The sequence below is a fragment of the Eubalaena glacialis genome, chromosome 4, assembly GCF_028564815.1.
Source record: "Eubalaena glacialis isolate mEubGla1 chromosome 4, mEubGla1.1.hap2.+ XY, whole genome shotgun sequence".
Classification (NCBI taxonomy): domain Eukaryota; kingdom Metazoa; phylum Chordata; class Mammalia; order Artiodactyla; family Balaenidae; genus Eubalaena; species Eubalaena glacialis.
Window position 1 is genome coordinate 50,268,710 of NC_083719.1, and position 20,564 is coordinate 50,289,273.

At 33.9% G+C, this 20,564-nt stretch overlaps 1 long non-coding RNA gene across 1 annotated transcript in view; it reads right to left on the reverse strand.

Annotated features, from left to right (window-relative positions):
• LOC133089719 (uncharacterized) overlaps nucleotides 1-20,564 on the reverse strand; it is a 381,544-nt gene that overhangs the window by 195,638 nt on the left and 165,342 nt on the right. Inside the window, exon 3 of the long non-coding RNA XR_009700734.1 lies at nucleotides 17,777-17,858. This is a non-coding gene — a long non-coding RNA (uncharacterized LOC133089719). The remainder of the gene's footprint in view (nucleotides 1-17,776; nucleotides 17,859-20,564) is intronic.

Genomic DNA, 20,564 nt, shown 5'->3' on the forward strand with positions numbered 1-20,564 from the left:
GTTGTGAGAAAATATTCTAAATTCATTCCTTTATATGTAGCTGTCCAGTTTTCCCGACATCATTTATTGAAGAGACTATCTTTTCCTCATTATATGCTTGTGCCTGCTTTGTTGTAGATTGACTGACCAACTGAGCATGAGTTTTTTTCTGGACTCTCTATTCTGTTTCACTGATCTCTGTGTCTGTTTTTGTTTCAGTACCATACACTTTTGATTATTTAGCTGTGTAGTATACTGTGAGGTCAGGGAGATTGATACCTTCTTTTTTCTCAACATGCTTTGGGATCTTTTGTGGTTCCACACACATTTTAAAATTATTTGTTCTAGTTCTATGAAAAATACCTGTGATATTTTGAAAGTGATTGCATTAAATCTATAGATTGCTTTGGGTAGTATGGACATTTTAACAGTATTAATTCTTTCAATCCATGAACATGAGATATCTTCCCAATTATTTTTATTGTCTCCAAAATCTTTTCAGAGTATATGTTTTCACCTCCTTGGTTAAGTTTATTCCCAGGCATTTTACTCTTTGTGGTGTGATTGTAAATGTAATTTTTTTCTTGGTTTCTCTTTTTTCAGAGTTCATTATTAGTTTATAGAAATACAACATATTTCTGTATATTAATCTTGTATCCTTCATTTTTACTGAATTCACTTATTAGTTCTAACAGTTTTTTTGATGGAGACTTTAGGGTTTTCTATATATAGTATTATGTTATCTGCAGATAGTGACAGTTGTACTTCTTCCATCAATTTGGATCACTTTTATTTCTTTTTCCAGTCTGATTGCTTTGGCTAGGACATCCAATACTATGTTAAATAGAAACGGCAAGAGTAGGCATCCTCGTCTTGTTCCTGATCTTAGAGGAAAAGCTTTTAGCTTTTCACCACTGAGTATGATGTCAGCTGTGGGCTTGTCATAAATGACCTTTATTATATTGAGGTGTGTTTCCTCAATACCAAATTTGTTGATAGTTTTTACCACGAATGGATGTTGAATTTTGTCAAATGCTTCTTCTGCATCTATTGAGATGATCATGTGATTGTTATCCTTTGTTTTGTTAATGTGGTATATCACATTGATTGATTTGCAGGTATTGAACCATCCTTGCATCACTGGAATAAATCCTACTTGACCATGATGTATAATTCTTCCTAGGTATTGTTAAATTTGGTTTGCTAATATTTTGTTGAGGATTTTTGCATCTATGTCCATAAGGGATATTGGCCTATAACTCTGTTTTTTTGTAGTGTCTTTGTCTGGTTTTCATATCAGGGTAATGCTGGACTCATAATATGAGTTTGGGAGTGTTCTCTCCTCTTCAATTTTTTTGGAATGTTTTTTGAAAAACAGAAATTAACTTTTCTTTAAATGTTTGGTAGAATTCTCCTAAGAAGCTGTCTGGTCCTGGGAGTTTTATTTGTTGGGAGTTTTTTGATTGCTGATTCAATTTCAATACTAGTAATTGGTCTGTTCAGATTTTCTATTTCTTGCTGATTCAGTCTTGGAAGACTGTATGATCCTAGGAATTTATCCATTTTTTCTAGGTTGTTCAATTTGTTGAGATATAACTGTTCATAGTATTCTCTTATGAGTGTTTGTATTTCTGTGATATTTGTTATAACTTCTCTTCTATTTCTAATTTTATTTGAGCCCTGTTTTTTCCTTAATGAGCATGGCTAAAGGCTTATCAATTTTGTTTATCTCTTCAAAAAGAGAAAAAAAAAACAACTCAGTTTCATTGATCTTTTCTATTGTTTGTTTTGCTCTCTATTTTATTTATTTCTGCTTTCATCTTTATTATTTCCTTTCTTCTGCTGACTCTGAGCTTTGTTTGTTCTTCTTTTTCTAATTCCTTTAGGTAGAAATTTAGGTTGTTTATTTTAGATTTTTCTTGTTTCTTAAGGCTGGCCTGTATTGCTATAAACTTCCTCTTTAGAACTTTAATACTTTTGCTGCACACCCCCCAATTTTTTTTATTGGAGTACAGTTGATTTACAATATTATATTAGTTTCAGATGTACAACATAGTGATTCATAATTTTTATAGATTATACTCCATTTATAGTTATTATAAAATATTGGCCATATTCCTTATTCCTTGTGATGTACAATATATCCTTATAATATTTACTTTATACATAGTAGTTTGTACTCCTTAATTTCCTGCCCTCCCCGCTTCCCACTCCCTGCTGGTAACCATTAGTTTGTTCTCTGTATCTGTGAGTCTGTTTCTTTGCTATATTCACTAGTTTTTGTTTGTTTGTTTGTTTTCAGATTCCACATATAAGTGATAACGTATAGTATTTGTCTTTCTCTCTCTGACTATAGACTCCCCCATTAGAACTGCTTTTGCTGCATCTCATAGATTTTTTTAAATTAGCAAATAGAATTTAATATTATATTTAAAATGGTAATAATACATCATGACCAAGTGGAGTTTTCCCCTGGAATACAAGTTTGATTTAACTTTCAAAAATCAATGCAATTAACTATATTAATAAAATAAAGAAGAAAAATCACATAACTATGTAAGGTGATGGATGTGTCAGGTAACCTTATTGTGGTAATCATTTCCCAATATACACATGTATCAAATCATCTCACATTGTTTACTTTAAACTTACACAATTTTATATGTTAATTATATCTGAATAAAGCTGGAAAAATGTTCATTAATAGAGGACCAATCATATAAATTCAATGGAATACTCAGCATCCAATATAAAAGAGAATGAGATCCATCAATAAGAAGAGATAGATGAGCTATTAAGAGTATGTTGCAGAACAAAGCATCTATATGATCTCATTTATGTAAGCAAATGTGTCTCTGTGTATATATACTTTTATGTTTAGAATACATCTGAAAGAATCACAACAAACTCTGTGATTATCTCTGGACAGAGAAATGGGGTAGTGGTCTGGGAGAGTGTTTCTTAAGAACTCTATGTATTTTTGCACTTTTAAATTTAAAAAAAAAGTTTCTTATACAATGAAAATAATATCTCTTTAAAATACAGAATTTATAAAGTTAGAAAATTATTTTATGAAAAGGGTTATTTTCTTTGGCTATGTTGGAAAGAGGCCAAATGGGCTAATTTTAAATAAAATTGCATAGGTTCTTCATATTGCTTCATTTAAAACTATCTGCTAAAAGTTTCAAAAGGTTCTAGGTGAATACTATTATGTCATATAAACAATTCTTTTTCTCAAAAAGTTGGAAGAACCTTAGTTAATTCAGCCAATTCATAGATAATGCTGATTTTCAAAATATCAATTTCTCTTTGTTTTTCAGTCACATCAGAATTAGTATCACTTCCAACAACACAATCCTTTTTCTGGGAATGTTATCATATCCATAACTCATCATTTTCTTACCACTAAATAATTCAAGGCGGTCAGTTGTCCCTGTCATTATTATTTTTTAAAAGCAGGTTAAGAACTCAGATTCATTAATATATTTAATTGCCTTTATACATTGCCTCTAAAGCAGCAAATGACATACAATTCTCACAGCCCCTTTTGTTATTACCCATAGAAATTTCATTCTATAAAATCAATTGTGATGTTAGCTGTTGCCTTTTTGTAGATGGTTTCTATCCAGTTGAGATAATTCCCCTTAGTCCTAACTTGCTGAGAGTTTTATCATGAATGGATGTTGAATTTTTATCAAATGCTTTAATTTTTCTTCTTTGAATTGTTGATATGATGAATTACATTGCTTTTCAAATGCTGTACCATCTTTGCATACCTGGCATAAATCCTACTTTGCAGTGATGTTATAGTTATTTTTATACATCATTAGATTTAGTTTATTAATATTTTGTTCAGGGTTTTTGTGCTTACATTCATGAGAGATACTGATCTCTAGTTTCTTTCTTTCTTTCTTTTCTACACTGTCTTTTGGTGATTTATCAGGGTAGTACTAGCGTTTGTGAAATGAGCTGGGAAATGTTTTTTCCTCCCCTATTTTCTGGGAGAGATGTAAAATTGATATTATTTTTCCTTAAATGTTTAATAAAATATTTCAGAGAAATGATTTGGGCCTGGAAGTTCCTTTTTAGAAAGATATTTAATTAAAATTTCAATTTCTTTAATGGTTATAAGCCTATTCAGGTTCTCTATTTCATCTTGGATGAGTTTTGGTGGTTTGGGTTTTTAAGTAACTGGTTTAACTTCTAAAATTTATAAATATAAATTTGTTCATTATGTTTCCTTATTTTTTTTTAATGGCTATAATATCTGTGGGGATATTCCTTATTCCAGTCCTGATATTTGTAATTTGTGTCCTCTCTCTGTTTATTTTTGTCAGTCTTGCTACAAGTTTATCAATTTTATTGATTATTTTTGAATAATCAGATTTTTCACTGATTCTCTCTATAATGTTCCTAGTTTCAATTTCATAGATTTCTGCTATTATGTTTACTATCTCTTTCCTTCTGCTTACTTTGAGTTTATTTTGCTTTTCTTTTTCTAGTGTCTTGAAGTAGAAACTTGGATTATTGAGATCTTTCCTCATTTCTCATGTAACTATTTAATGCTGTTGTGCCTCTGAGAACTGCTTTAACTTGTCCTGCACATTTTGATACACTGTTTTTTTAAATTTTCACTTAGTTCTTTCTTTTTTCATTGAATTATAATTGACATATAATATTGTTCTAGTTTCAGGTGTACACCACAGTGATTTGATATTTTTATACATTACAAAGTGATCACCATGATAAGTCTAGTTACCATCTGTCACCATACAGAGTTATTATAATATTATTGACTATATTCCCTATGCTGTACATCACATCCCAGTTACTTATTTGTTTTATAGCTGGAAGTTTGTACTTCTTAAACCCCTTCACCTATCTCACCCATCCCCCCACACCCTCCCTTAGATACCACTAGTTAGTATCTAAGAGTCTGTTTCTGTTTTGTTTAGTTTGTTCATTTGCTTCGTTTTTTTAGATCCCACATATGAGTAAAATCATAAAGTATTTGTCTTTCTCTGTCTGACTTATTTCATTTACCATAATACCCTCTAGGTACATCCATGTCATCATGCATGGCAATATTCCATTCTTTTTTATGGCTAATATTCCACTGTATGTATGTATACAGCCATACATACACACACACACACACACACACACACACACACACACACACACCCCACACATGTTCCTTATCCATTCATTTATTGATGGACACTTAGGATGCTCACTTAGCTCTACTTTTTAAAAAATTTCATTTGAGTTTTCCTCTTTGATCCAGGGGTTATTTGGAAGTGTGTTTAATTTCCATATGATTTGAAGTTTGCCTGTTGTCTTTGCTATTTATTTCTAGTTTAATTCCATTATGATCAGAGAACATACCCTATACAATTTAAATTCTTTTAAACTTGATGAGGTTTGTTTTATAGCCTAGAATCTGATCTATCTTGGTGACTGTTCTGCTGTTCTTGGGTGGAATGTTCTGTATATATCTACTGGATCCTGTTGGTTGATTGTATTGTTCAAATCTTCTGTATTCTTGCTGATTTTCTGACTAGTAGTTCTATCAACTGTTGAGAGGAGAGTATTCAAGTCCTCAGCTATATGATTATTAATTTGTCTATTTTTCCTTTTAGATCTATCAGTTTTTGCTTCATGTATTTGAAGGCTTTGTTATTTGGTGTGTAACATTTAGGATCAGTATGTCTTCCTAATGGTTTGATCTTTTTTGTCTTTATATAATATTCCTCTTTGTCTCTGGTAATTTTACTGACTTTTAAGTCTATTTTATTAGATATTAATATAGCCATTGCTGTTTTTTATTAATGGTTGCATGGTATATCTTCTCCCATCATTTTACTTTCCACATACTTATACATTTGAATTCAAAGTGAGTTTCTTTTAAGCAGCATATAGTTGAGTCATTTTATAAGTTCACTCTGGAAATCTCTTTTCTTTAAATTGGTATATTTAAATATTTTACATTCAAAGTAATCATTGATATGTTATCACTTAAATCTGACATTTTATTACTTGCCACATATTTTGAATCATAAACATACATTATCTGCCAAACCATAGTATTTGTAGATGGAGATGAATGAGTGGGCAACAGGTATGAACTCGTACTATGTGGCCAGAAATTTAAAAGAAAAACTTTTCAAAGAAATAGTTTAATAATTTCCCATAGCTGATGAAAACATGAGTCTTCATATTGAAATGCCTTGTAAGTTATAAATGGATGACTAAAAAAAGATCTATCCTAAGCATATTTTACAACTGCAAGGATTAAGAAAAGATCCTAATAACTCCCAGAAAACAAAAACAATATAACCAAAAGGAGTGAGAGTCAGACAAACATCATATTTTTCACCAATAAAACTGGATATTAGAAGATAACTGAAAACATCTTCAGATTTCTCAGGGAAAAATATTTTCAATCTGGATTTTTTTACTAAGCAACAGCATAGTTCAAATGTGAGGACAAATATATTTCAGACATGAAAGGATTCAGAAAGTTTATTTCTTACTCAATGTACCTGAGGAAGTTTCTTGAGAAGCAACACAAGTTAAACAAAGAAGGAAACAGAAGACAGAGGATAAAGTAATAGTTATTTCTTAGTGACAGAAGGAAATTTGACATGATTATCACCTCAAAATAATCAACTTTAATGCAAACTCAAAGTAAACCAGGAAATAAATATCACCAATCACTGCCAAGCAAGAGAGGTTGTTCAGAAAGGGGAACCACTTTTTCACTTACTACTCTTAGTGGGTAATACCAAGAACCTAGTTAATTCTTATCACTAATCTAGCACCATTTTATCCTAAATAGTTAATGTCTCTGCCCACCATCAGGTAAACACTTCTCCCTTGGGAAAATACTTCTGAGACCATCTAGATGTTGAGTGTAGGAAACTCTGCCCTATCTTCCTATAAATGGAAACCCTTTGTTATCCTGTATTGTTAGAGGATGACCTTAGAGATTCAGAACTTTTTTTATACATCTGTTTCAAGAGTGAGAGTCTAATGTAACGATCATTTTAGATAATTTATCAGATATCAGATTAAAACACACACACTCAACAGATGCCTGAAAATAATCCCCATAGATTGAAGAGATTATGTTTAAAAGTTTCCTGTTTATTTGCCATGCCAGGGAACTTAGTCTTTTCCGCTGAAAATAAAGACAAGTTCATTAGGAGGTTTCTCCCAGGAGAATTTCCATACACTCATCAAACAGCAGATAGAAATTTTTTGAACTCCAGTCCTTAGATGTTCCCCTGTGCCCTCTCTGGCTGCTAAACATCCCTTATACTACCACATGACTTTTGATTTCAAACATTCTACTTATTTTCCAACACTCTGTCTAGCATGATTTAAATTAGACAATAGACGTTGTTTGCTGTTCCTTTTTAACTCATTTACCAAGTAGTTTCGAGGGCATAGGAAAGTTCTATCCTGAACAATTCTTTCAATGTTTAGTAGAATTCCTCAGAGAAACCACTTGGGCCTGGGGATTTCTGGAGGGGCTACCTAGTGTATAACTTGTAGAAAGTCTAATTTATTAGTTGTAGAGACATTTTCCAGAATAGAGCCACATGTAAGTCCCCTAAGTGAAGAGTTAGCCATGCTGCACTCATTAATGCTAATGTAGGTGGCACAGTTACATCACATTGTACTGAAAATAATTAGAGGCACTCAAGCGTCTTTAGTTTGTAAATTGGGCAACAAGGATGACACAGTGATACAAGTGCTTATGCTTCCATGGGAGTTGCACTTCATGGAGAGTAGATATTTAGCTTAGGCATAATATTTATTTTTTTTAATTGATTGATTGATTGATTGATTGATTGCTATGTTGGGTCTTCGTTTCTGTGCTAGGCCTCTCTCTAGTTGTGGCAAGCGGGGGCCACTCTTCATCGCGGTGCACGGGCCTCTCACTATCATGGCCTCTCTTGTTGTGGAGCACAGGCTCCAGACGCGCAGGCTCAGTAGTTGTGGCTCACGGGCCTAGTTGCTCCGCGGCATGTGGGATCTTCCCAGACCACGGCTCGAACCCGTGTCCCCTGCATTAGCAGGCAGATTTTCAACCACTGCGCCACCAGGGAAGCCCAGGCATAATATATATAAACAATCTCCCTTGTGGATTATCAATAGAAAGAGTAAAATTAGAGCTTGCAAGATGGAAGCTTTATTTGATCTAACAACAGACATTTATGTCTCTCTTTTCATATGTGGGTCATTTAATACTGTACTTTTTACTTTTCCATTTCATTTTCCCAAAGTAATGAAGGTATTGGTAGGTACTACTTCTGCCTTAAATGAAGTCATTGGAAAGATTTCTATTTGCTTTCCAAAAATAAGATTTTAAAATGTTTCCATTGTATTCTAGATGTATCAGTTTTATTTTTGAATCTAGATTGTCAGTAGTTTCTAAGCAATAAAAATGAGAAGCATAATTTAGTAGCATTTAGCATAATATGGCAACACTTGCTAAGGTTACCTATATGCCAAATTGGACACCCATTTATTACATGAAAGTAATGAGGTCTATGGATAACTAAAATTATTAATCTTATTTTCAGTAAAAATATACATGAAAGATTATTAAAAATGGCATTTTATAGCAGACACAGTCAGGACTTATCCAGATTTCCTTGAGTCTCTTTTACCATTTCTACGCATGCTACCCTCAAATTTGGTGTGCTTTCATTTCAAAGGTATTTTGATTTCTCAGTAACATTCTATGGTATGTATATACCACAGTTTTTTTTTTTTTAATAATTTACTTTCTTTTTAAGCTTTTTATTTTTTTTTAAATTTACTTATTTATTTTATTTAGTTATTTTTGGCTGCGTTGGGTCTTCATTGCTGCGCATGAGCTTTCTCTAGTTGTGGTGAACGGGGGCTACTCTTTGTTGCGGTGTGCGGGCTTCTCATTGTGGTGGCTTCTCTTGTTAAGAATCATGGGCTCTAGGCTCGCGGGCTTCAGTAGTTGTGGCTCATGGGCTCTAGAGTGCAGGCTCAATAGTTGTGGCACACGGGCTTAGTTGCTCCGTGGCATGTGGGATCTTCCTGAACCAGGGATGGAACCCGTGTCCCCTGCATTGTCATGTGGATTCTTAACCACTGCGCCACCAGGGAAGTCCTGTTTTTTTTTTAATCATTCACTTGTTGAAAGATATCTGGGGTGATTCTAATTTTCAGCTATTACAAATAAAGCTGGTATCAACATTAATGGACATATTTTGTGTGAACTCAAGTTTTCATTTCTCCGGGATAAATGCACAGGAGTGCAGCTGCTGGGTCTTACAATAGTTGCATATGTCATACAGTGGGTGAATAGATAAACTGTGGTACACCAATACAAGGGGCAACTGCTCAATAATACAAAGGAACAGATCAGAATGTAAAAAATCCTGATCTCCTAAATTTATACATTGTATGACTCCATTTATATGATGTTCTCAAAACTACAGGACTACAGTGATGAGGAACAGATGAGTAGTTGTCAGATGGGGTTGGCGTAAGGAGATGACTACAAGGGGCAAGATGGAATATTTTGGAGTGATGGAGAATTGCTATATTTTGATTTTGATTGTGGTGTTTTTTACATGACTATATGTCTGTTACAACTCACCATACACTATAATGGGTGAACTTTATGTAAACAATACTTTATTTAAAAAGATACTCTACATGAAAACTCTAGGTTAACATCTAGGCAATGGCATTTTTAATCTCTTATTTTAAATAATTATAAATTCACGGGAAGCTACAAAAGAGAAAATACACAGGGAAGTCCTGTGCACTCTTTATGCAGTTTCCACTAGTGGTAACATCTTGCATCGCTGTAGTACATTATCAAACCACAAAGCTGAAACTGGCATAATCCATAAAGCTTATTCAGATTTCACCAGTTTTATATGAACTTGTGTGTGTGTGTATGTGTGTGTTCAGTTCTATGCAGTTCACACAGTGTCACAGGTGTGGATTTATGTGACCGCCACTGCAAACAAGATGCAGAAATATTCCATCACCACTAGGATCCACTATGCTATCCTTTTATAGTTACTGCTTTATTTCTACTTCTTCCCCCTCATCCATAAATACCTGGCAGCTACTAACCTGTTGTCCATCTCTATAGGTTTGTTTCAAGAATGTTACATAAATGGAATCATAGAGTACATGATTTTTTTTTAAATGCTCTCTTAGCCCAGAAATAAATCCACACACTTATGGTCAATTCATCTTCAACAAAGGAGACAAGAATATACAATGGAGAAAAAAGAGTCTCTTCAGCAAGTGGTGTTGGGAAAACTGGATAGCCACATGTAAATCAATGAAGTTAGAACACTCCCTCACACCATACACAAAAATAAATTCAAAATGGCTTAAAGACTTAAATATAAGACATGACACCATAAAACTCCTAGAAGAGAACATAGGCAAAACATTCTCTGACATAAATCTTAGCAATGTTTTCTTAGGTCAGTCTCCCAAAGCAATAGAAATAATAGCTAAAATAAACAAACAGGACCTAATCAAACTTATAAGCTTTTGCACAGCAAAGGAAACCATAAACAAATGAAAAGATAACCTATGGAGTGGGAGAAAATATTTGCAAACAATGTGACTAACAAGGGATTAATTTCCAAAATATACAAGCAGCTCATACAGCTCAAAATCAAAAAAACAAACAACCCAACCAAAAAATGGGCAGAAGATCTAAATAGATATGTCTCCAAAGAATACATACAGATGGCCAATAGGTACATGAAAAGATGCTCAACTTTGCTAATTATTAGAGAAATGCAAATCAAAAATACAATGAAGTATCACCTCACTCTGTTCAGAATGGCCATCATTTAAAATCTATAAATAATAAATGTTGGAGAGGGTGTGGAGAAAAGGGAACCCTCCTACATTGTTGGTGGGAATGTGGATTGGTGCAGCCATGTGGAGGTTCCTTAAAAAACTGAAAAAAGAGTTGCCATATGATCCAGCAATACCACTGCGGGGCATGTATCCAGAGAAAACTCTAATTCAAAAAGATACATGCACCCCAATGTTCATAGCAGCACTATTTACAATAGCCAAGACATGGAAGCAACTTAAATGTCCATTGACAGAGGAATGGATAAAGATGTGGTACACATATAGTATACAATGGAATATTACTCAGCCATAAAAAAGAATGAAATAATATCATTTGCAGCAACACAGATGGACTTAGAGATTATCATACTAAGTGACATCATACTCAGAAAGAGAAAGGCAAATATCATATAATATCACTTATATGTGGAATCTAAAATATGGTACAAATGAACTTATTTACAAAATGGTAACAGACTTACAGACTTAGAAAACAAACTTATGGTTACCAAAGGGGAAAGGGAATCAGGGAGGGATAAGTTAGGAGTTTGGGATTAGCAGACACAAACTACTAATATATAAAATAGATAAACAAAGTCCTCCTGTATAGCTCAGGGAACTATATTCAATATCCTGTAATAAACCATAATGGAAAAGAATATGAAAAAGAATCACTTTGCTGTACACCAAAAACAAACACAACATTGTAAATCAACTATACTTCAATTTAAAAAAAGCCTCTCTTTTTAACTCTAATGTTCTGCCAAAGTTTGAGAGCCTACTCAAAATCTAGACCTTCTCATTTTATTTCCTAAGTTACTTCATCTTAAAAATATTATCATCCTCTCAGAGCGTGCTTAGGGACACTAATGATTTTAATTTACTCTATTGTATTTGGCCTTTAATTTTTCTGACTTCCCACTTGACAAAATTCAGAGAGTACTAAGAGAACTTTTTATCTAAAGCAAATGGCATCTGTCATACAACAGGGATTCAATATTCAATTTACTGAATAAATAAACACACATCTTTGTTCACATTTCTGATTATTTCCTTTGAATATACTCTCAGAATTAGAATTTCCAGCTCAATGCATATGTATACTTAAACACTCTTGAAGCATGTTACCAAATAGGCCTTCATAAAGATTGGACCACATTTCACCCAGATCAAGAGTAAATTGGTAATGCCTATCTCCTCCAACTTACCCTTCCTCCACCTACTTTGCAAAAAACATATTTTGAATTGCTTTTGACCTCTTATTAATTTTACAGCCAAGACTAATGTATTATTACTATTTTAATTTGTCATTCATTTAATCTGTATTTCTAGCTTTTGAATTGTACATTTAAGTCTTCAGTTATTTGTCCAATTGGACAATTTTACTTTTTATAAGTACATAAGTATAGTTTATTTATGAAAGATGTTAATAATTTGCTTGTAATATATGTAGTAAAAACCCACTCTCCCCACCTCCAGTTAAGGTTTTATTCCCTTTTAATAAAATTATCTCATCAGTCAAAGCTTACAGAAGTACCATACATAAGTAAAGTACACTTTTAATAAAATTAATGCGTAATTATTGGCTATAACTCGGAGACACTATACCTGGCTGGATACATAATCAAGAGTAACAGAGAAATAAATATGATATTAACTGAAATTGTTTTTTGTTAACATTAAAACACACATGTATACATTTACATTCATGCACACACATACTTTTTAAATAGTATAGTATTCTTAACCAAAATCCAGTTCTTTCCCCAGAGGTGGGAAAGCTGCCATCATAAATGCAGTATCGTATGTTTACCTTTGGCTTTAAGGATAAAAGGGTAAAAGGAGGTAGTTTTTTACTCCCCTCAATTAACTACTCAATAAAATTAGGATCAGTGTCTTAAAAAGGTTAATAACATCATGGTATTTAGTTTACCTTTTGCTGTAGTAAATATTCTACTCCAAGGGTAATGAACTAAATCTAAATATTCAAGAGATAAGGTCTAAGATTTTTTTCAAATGCTGGAAAACTAACCACTCCACACACACTTTTATACCAACATTGAAACCATAACACTGTCTAATGTGATACACTTTAACAAAGAAATTCAGATCTTTCACTGTTTCCTCAGGTAACTGAAATAAGCATTTTTTCCTAGTCCATTTCTTACCTGAATAGATTACAAGATCATTCGAAAGCTCTGGATATCTTCTAGAAACTTTCACATTTGGCAATTTCACATTTCATGTATATATAAAAATGTTCTAGATTTCTCAAAGTTCCCTTCTACCACTTCTGGGCTATAAGGATCTATAAAGTATGCCAGAAAAACTGAGTTTTAAATTATATTTTTATGTAACACAAAACTATATTTTTTCCAATACTGCATAATTGAACTCCTGGTGCTGAGATACACAGATAAACAAGACAGACCCAGGTCCTACCCTCAGGAGCTCATATTCTAGTGTCTCAGACAATAAACAAATGATGACCAGAGTTCACTGTGGTGCTATGTAAGCAATGTACCAGAGGCCGTGGAGCAGACACTACATTACCTGAAGCCAGGAATTCACATTTCCCCGTAAAATATAGAGATGGAAAATATAAAATCAGATCCGTGATTATTATGTCCGCTTCTTTTGTAAAAGTAATTTTGAATTTACTTAGTATCCCTTTCAGAAGAATTTAGTTAACAAATCTCTCTTACTGATTGGTGTTATAGTAAATTCAATTTTACCTATATGCGTGAATGATTCCTATTAATAAACACACAGAATTATGTTTTTGCCTTGGCTCCCTGGCAGAACAAAACTAAATTTGCTGTTCCAATGAAGCAATTACCTTTAGCTTACATTTTTCTGGTATAATCTACTGATCTGCTTCCACTGCCCAATCAGATTCCACCACCACTAAAACCATCCATGCCCCTTGCAACTCACCATTCTAAAATAAATCCAGTGGTTCATGTTGCTTAGATCATGCTTGACCAGTTGTCCTATACCACATAGGTCTGAGGAAGAGAGAGAGCACTCCTGTCCAGTTTTCTGCATGTACGATTAGATTGGACCTTCTCATCATCCCAGTAGCATGCACAATTTAGCCCTTAGTTCTATTATTCTGTATTCAGTCCTTTGAGAGACAGTACCTCATCATGGCTTAGAGTGTGGACTTCAGAGCTCACTGCCTATGTTTAAACCCCAAACTTCCACTTGCCAGCTTATTACTATAGCAACCAATCTAACTTCTCAGAGCCTCAATTTCCTCGTTAAGAAAATGAAATAACAGAGTGTTACTGTGGGATTATTTGAGATGACTCATGCAAAGTATTTAGAATCATCGCTCAACACACAGAAAGCATTCAGTATGTGTAAGTAATATTTATTGTTCTCCTCTCATGTCATATATGATGTTATGCTATATTTATTTGAAGTACTTCAGTATAGACAATCCATCTTATATATGTATGTGGAAACCACACTCTTGGAGTATTTATTTGCCTGTATCAGGAATTCAGCAGAGGATGAACTTAGCTACATTCCTGAGGCAGCTACTATAGACATTTCAGTTCTCTCTTTTCTGGTCATCATCTGAGATGCTTGCTTATCAGCATACTATGTTACAGTTATGATTTTGTTGAAGAAATTCTGTGAATTAACAAAGTGGGGATCTCACTCGTGACTTTCAAGATGTGTAGATTGGTTAAAATATTTTAGAGATAACCCCGGACCTTGCATGAACAGGGATAAGAATATAGCAAACCCATTACCCTTAATCTATACCTTTGAGTATGACATTCTAGGCTTGATTCTTAAATATTTCTTTTCCATTACTGATTTTAAGGTTTCTTTATTGCCTGGCTTAATAGGTTTCTCCAGATCTAACAATGGAATATTGTCCCATTTGACTCAAGTGAATCTTTCATGCAAGTCTTTTTCCCCTATATATATAAACTGGAACTTCATCAAAAATTTTTAAACAGACAATATGCTTGATTGTTAATACATGTTGGTGTCAGTGGCAAAATTTGTCCTAAGATATGCTTTTGTTATAAACTGGGAATGACATTTATTTGTTTTAAACTGCTGACACCTATAAACAGCAACCAAAAAGAGCCTACTGGCTGTGCATACACATAGTGGTTTTGGCCCATTTACAGTCATATGCTTCTCTAATTCAACTAGATTATAAATTCCTTGAGGACAGAAGTCAAAATTAATCTAGCATTCATTTATTCAATAAATATTTATTGGCAATCTAATGATTACAAAGTATTGTTATGGGCAATGGGAATCTTCACATGAGTAAGTTAAGGCCTTTATTCTCATTAAGCTTTCAATTTGGTGAACTCTTTTTTGTTGTTGTTGTTTATAGTCTTTCTTGCAATAAGTTGTATAGAACACATTCTTGGCACTACTAAGTGAAGTTACTTGAAAGATTTATCCCAGGAAAATTATTTCCTAAAACTTATAACCTCTTCCTCCCTCTAACTGAAGGGATCTCCTTGTAAATTTTCCTCGTAGAAAAATCAGACATGTTTGTCATGAGGTAAAACTCATGAAAATGAAATTGTTTTTGTAAAAAAAAAAAAAAATACTGCTCTTTAATAAGCTAACCAGTTTCCTTAGCCTTGCTTTGATAAAAGATTCATGCAATGGAGCTCGCTTAGTTGTATGGGAAACAGTTTCCACCAATACAAAATAACATAGTTTCTCCCTCTAAATTGGATTTTTAAATGTATTTTTCACCTGAGGTCTTTCTGTCAAAAAAATAACTTTTCTTGTAAAACCAAGGTGTTTTATGCTTATCCCATAATTCAGGTGGGAAGAGGAAATAGGAGTTAAGGCAAAATTTAACTCTAGCTTATTATTCTGTTTTCTTATTTTTTTAAAAAGAATTCATGTAATTCAGTACAAAGGTAGCCCTTTGGCAGAGCTGTTCAGTAGATGTCACCTTTTGTTTGACTCCCATTTCGTTATCTTTCTCTATGCGCAGGACACCCAGGCCCCAATGTTCTCCCTAAGGTCCTCTGTGATTATGAAATAATTGACCTGAGTGGCAGCAGCCTTTTCCTTCTTCCTCCATCTCATTAAAGTGTAACCTCAACAGGGTCATTTCTATATGATAGGTGGCAATGAGCGGTAATATTTAAATGAACACATCTTCAATGATGCATTGGCTAGCTTAGATTTGACTTTTCTTGGTAATAAAATATCTTAATTTATTGTACAATGGCATGTTACCTCAAGAAACCTTTCTCAGGTAGAGAATTTCAGCTACTTTAGCAAACAAAGAAGGGAAGCATTTTTATGTTGACAGGAATTTTTTCTTTAACTCCACAATAAAGCCTATCCATCTTGCCTGCACTTACGGATGTAAAAAGTCATGTGGTTCGACCTCATGGAAATAATAGACATGATTATGGAGAACTGAAAATTCTATTTTCAGTTAAATGCATTTAACAAATGGGAAAATAATCTTCTAATTGAATTAAAATTAAGTTGTCTTTGGAAGCAGTAGTAGAGTCAAGTCAGTAAGCTAATCATATGCTGTATTGTTGGCAGCTAGTGATAAAATGCATAATGGCATCCATCAGGACTTATATGATGGGAATCATCAATATACAGTCATAATTGATATAATATATCAAAATCAAAAGGACTGAGTCTTTGAAAATTTGTAGTCAGAGACTAAATCTCAGGTGGCTTCCACAGTACTCTGTGCACTGACATTTGACTGAACAAGGAGAGTCTCTTTTATCTGATTGGGGCCTGACATGTCTAATTTGATTTCAAGTTAGGTATTTTAGCTTGGATTCCCTCAGAAGCATATGCTAAGACAAGAAATCACATACAATTATTTAATTTAGAAGGTACAGAGAAAGGAGACAACCTATAAAAAATCAGTATTAAGCAGGCTAATACAGTGAGAAAGTCTAGGAACTGTGTAAAACGCATGCCTCAGAATTTTTCTGCCCAAGGGACAAGGAAACTGGTATATTTATACAGCAGCTTCAGAGAGTCACTGGTTGGGGGGTACTCTCAGGGGACACTGATTCCTTGGCACCTCCCTCCTGCTCTAGGAGTGGGAAAAAAGCCTTCTAAAATTCTAAAAGTTCTCAAGTAGAGAGATACTAATCCTGGCTGGAGCACACTTGGAAAGAAAAGTGTGTGGGTTGGCCACTCACAGAATTGTCTTCATTAGGGAATTTCAGACTTCCTTTACTTTTGATATATCACCATGAGAAATTCAGTAGGTAATTCAGTCTTATCAATTAGGAATTATTTTTCCAGCATGTTACAGGAAACCTAACAATGTCCAAATCTAGTAATCAATCCAGAGCTTCAGCAGCCTAGTGATATCATACAGAACCCAGGCTTTTTCCATCCTTCTCTCCTATCCCTAACATGGAAGAATTTGGTCCTCATCCATCTAGTAACCACATGGTTGCAAGACAGCTCCTATAACACTAAGACTCATAACAAAGATCAAAGGGAGAAGGAAGAGGAGAAGGAGGTGAAGGAGCAAGACAGCCCAACTACCTCTTTTCATACCCCTAATTTTTAGTCAAAAACAATCTTTACCAGAAGGATCCAACAAACTTCCAATAACCTTGTCAACTACTATGTCATATGGTAAACCATACCTGTAAAACAAGTGTATGGCTGTATCGATTGAGTTCACTCTAGGAAACACAAGCCTTTCTAGGTATTTTAAGCAGAAGAGGATTTAATATAGGAATTAAATGCTTACAAAATCACTGAAAAGACTAGAGGAGTGAGTTCTAATCTGTACCCTCTATGATTCCTAGAACAACTTAGCTGAATTTACACATCAAGGCTATGATATGGCCACCATCAGGAAACAGGGGATATATGAGAATACTAGTCACCTGCTGAGTTTAGGAAGACTCACCTGAGGTGTGATCCAGTGATTAGGAAGCCAGGATCAGAAAATCAAGACTGCTGGGAACACTGCAACACAGGCTGGAACACCACTAGGATAAAACAAAACAAAAAACATGTATCTGTGTGAATAATTGTTATTCAGAACACTGGCTGCAAATGAGACTGGGAAATGTAGAAATTAAAATGAGATTAACTTGAATTGAACAGACCAAATCATAACTCTTCTTCTATGGTTAAACTCATTTTATTTCTATAACTATCATGGTTCTTAGCAAGGGAAAATTTGGGAGCAATGGCTATTAGAAAACTGATTAGTAATATTGGCCTCACCCCTCCTCCCAGGGCTCCAATGTGCGGTTCAGTTCTCACTTAAGGTGGTGGGGATGCTACTCCAAGTTCCCAATTTCCTTTTATCAAAATCCTTCCCCTGTAAAGATTTCACATCTTCTTTGACTTAGTTCAAGGTTTACAATCAGAGATCTCTGGCTAAGTCTTGACTGAGCATAGTGAACAGTGGCAAAAAGAAAAGGCTGTAAAGGAATGGGAGGTACTTCAATAAAAACATGCTTTAATGGACATAAAATAAAAATCCATTTTTTTTACCTGACTTGGAAATTTTCAAATATAAAATAGATCAAAGCACTGATGATCATTTTTGTTCTTATTCAAAAGAATAATCACATGGTAGCTAAATTTTATCTTGGATTAGAAATTCATAACGATTTTTAAATTAAATTTGTTCAAAGTCTAAAATAATACATGATATACACTAAAGTATATTTGATGCTGGAGCATTTATGGAAGAATTGATAATGGGTTTTCATTTTTGAGATATATTTAGGCAAAAAATAGAGATGCTGAAATGTAGTTGCTTCTTTTAGAGAAAAAGAGGCAAGCAAAGCTCACGCCGTTTCTGTTGTAATTTCCAGTCAGACAGTTCAATATATTTTATTATAAAGTGCTGAAATGCTGCCTGTAGACTGAGTGGAATTGATATAATAGTTCTAAAGGTGGACAAAACTAACAGGTTATGAAAACCCCACTAGCAATCTGTTTCTAAAAAGAGGAAGAGTTTGGTTACACACATAAAGAAAAGCTTTAACAGTATAAATTTCTCACCCTCACAATATTAGAGTCAGTGAATTGTCAGACTCATAACAAAAAGAACATCAAAAGCACAAAAAGCCTGTGAAATGTAATGAAAAATATATAGCTTTAGGATAAGTGATATTATATTACATAAGGTGGAATTACTTTGCATTCTGGAAGATTGCCTTGAGCCACTAGTAAGTTTACTCAGGGCTCAACTTTGAATTTTCAGGGACATGAAAAATATATCACAAAATAATAATTTGGAATTTAAAAGCAAATATCAAGAGTACTGACAGTTTTCTATAAATGGGCTTGTTAACTTCCATGATGCCATTAAAACACTGAAAAGAGCCAAGAAACTCAACCGTAAGTTTTTAATGTGACAAAACAACAGAAAAGGGTCAATCATAGCTACAGACTATTCCTCTGAATATCAAAGAATGTTTGTATTCAAATATGGGGAAAAAACCCATCATGTGTCTGTGCATGTATCTGTTGGTGTCTGTTGTGGAGTAGGAGAAGTGAGGAAGAAGGTGAAAAAAAGGATAATACGAGGTGATTAATGAGGGGATTTCTGAAGGTTATAGCTAAGCATTGCGGAAAGAGTCTGGGATTCATGAGTTAATACGATTGTGCATTAAAGCTCTATTGTCTTAACCCAAACCAGATATTACTATTTTTGATAAGGAAGGCATATTAGTTTAAAATAATTAGACTTCCAGTGTTCCAAAGGCAAAAGCTACCGTGAAGACCATGTTGAACATCTGTGAAAACCAAAGAGGAAATATTTTAAAGTGAGGAGGCATGTCATTCCTGGTAGACATGGACCTTAAATAGTTTATACTTCTTTGCACTGGAATTTCTAAAAGAAATATTTGAGAGGAAAATAATAAACGTATTTTTTCTAACATTTTTCCTTTAAAGATTGCCTCTGTTTCATTCTAGAGGAATTAACCCATCTTAATTTGAGTATTTTACTTTCTCCAAAAGGAATTACTTTCTTTCTAAAATACGTATTTATTCTTCAGAATTCTAGTCCAAAATGCTGTCCTTCTAATCTTTCTAAAATATATATATATATATATTTTAAATTAATTAATTAATTAATTTATTTTTGGCTGTGTTGGGTCTTCATTTCTGTGCGAGGGCTTTCTCTAGTTGCGGCGAGTGGGGGCCACTCTTCATCGCAGTGCGCGGGCCTCTCACTGTTGCGGCCTCTCTTGTTGTGGAGCACAGGCTCCGGACGTGCAGGCTCAGTAGTTGTGGCTCACGGGCCCAGTTGCTCCGCGGCATGTGGGATCGTCCCAGACCAGGGCTCAAACCCATGTCCCCTGCATTGGCAGGCAGATTCTCAACCACTGCGCCACCAGGGAAACCCTAAAATATATTTTATGCAATTAAATGTAAATGGACTAAGTAATCTCATCAAGAGACTGAGCTTGTAATGGACTAAAAATAAAAGCAAAAAGCAACAACAACAAACTACATGATCCATAAAAGGGGCTCATTAATCACACATACAAAAAATGAAAAAAGGTACATTACTGCAGAAAATGCCAACATCAAAAGATAATTAATAACTTTATGACAAAACTTAAAATTTTTGATGAAATGGATAAATATCTACAAACATACACACAACCTACCAAGACAGACAGTAAATTTCAAAAGCTGAATAAAATTAAAATTACTGTTATTTTAAA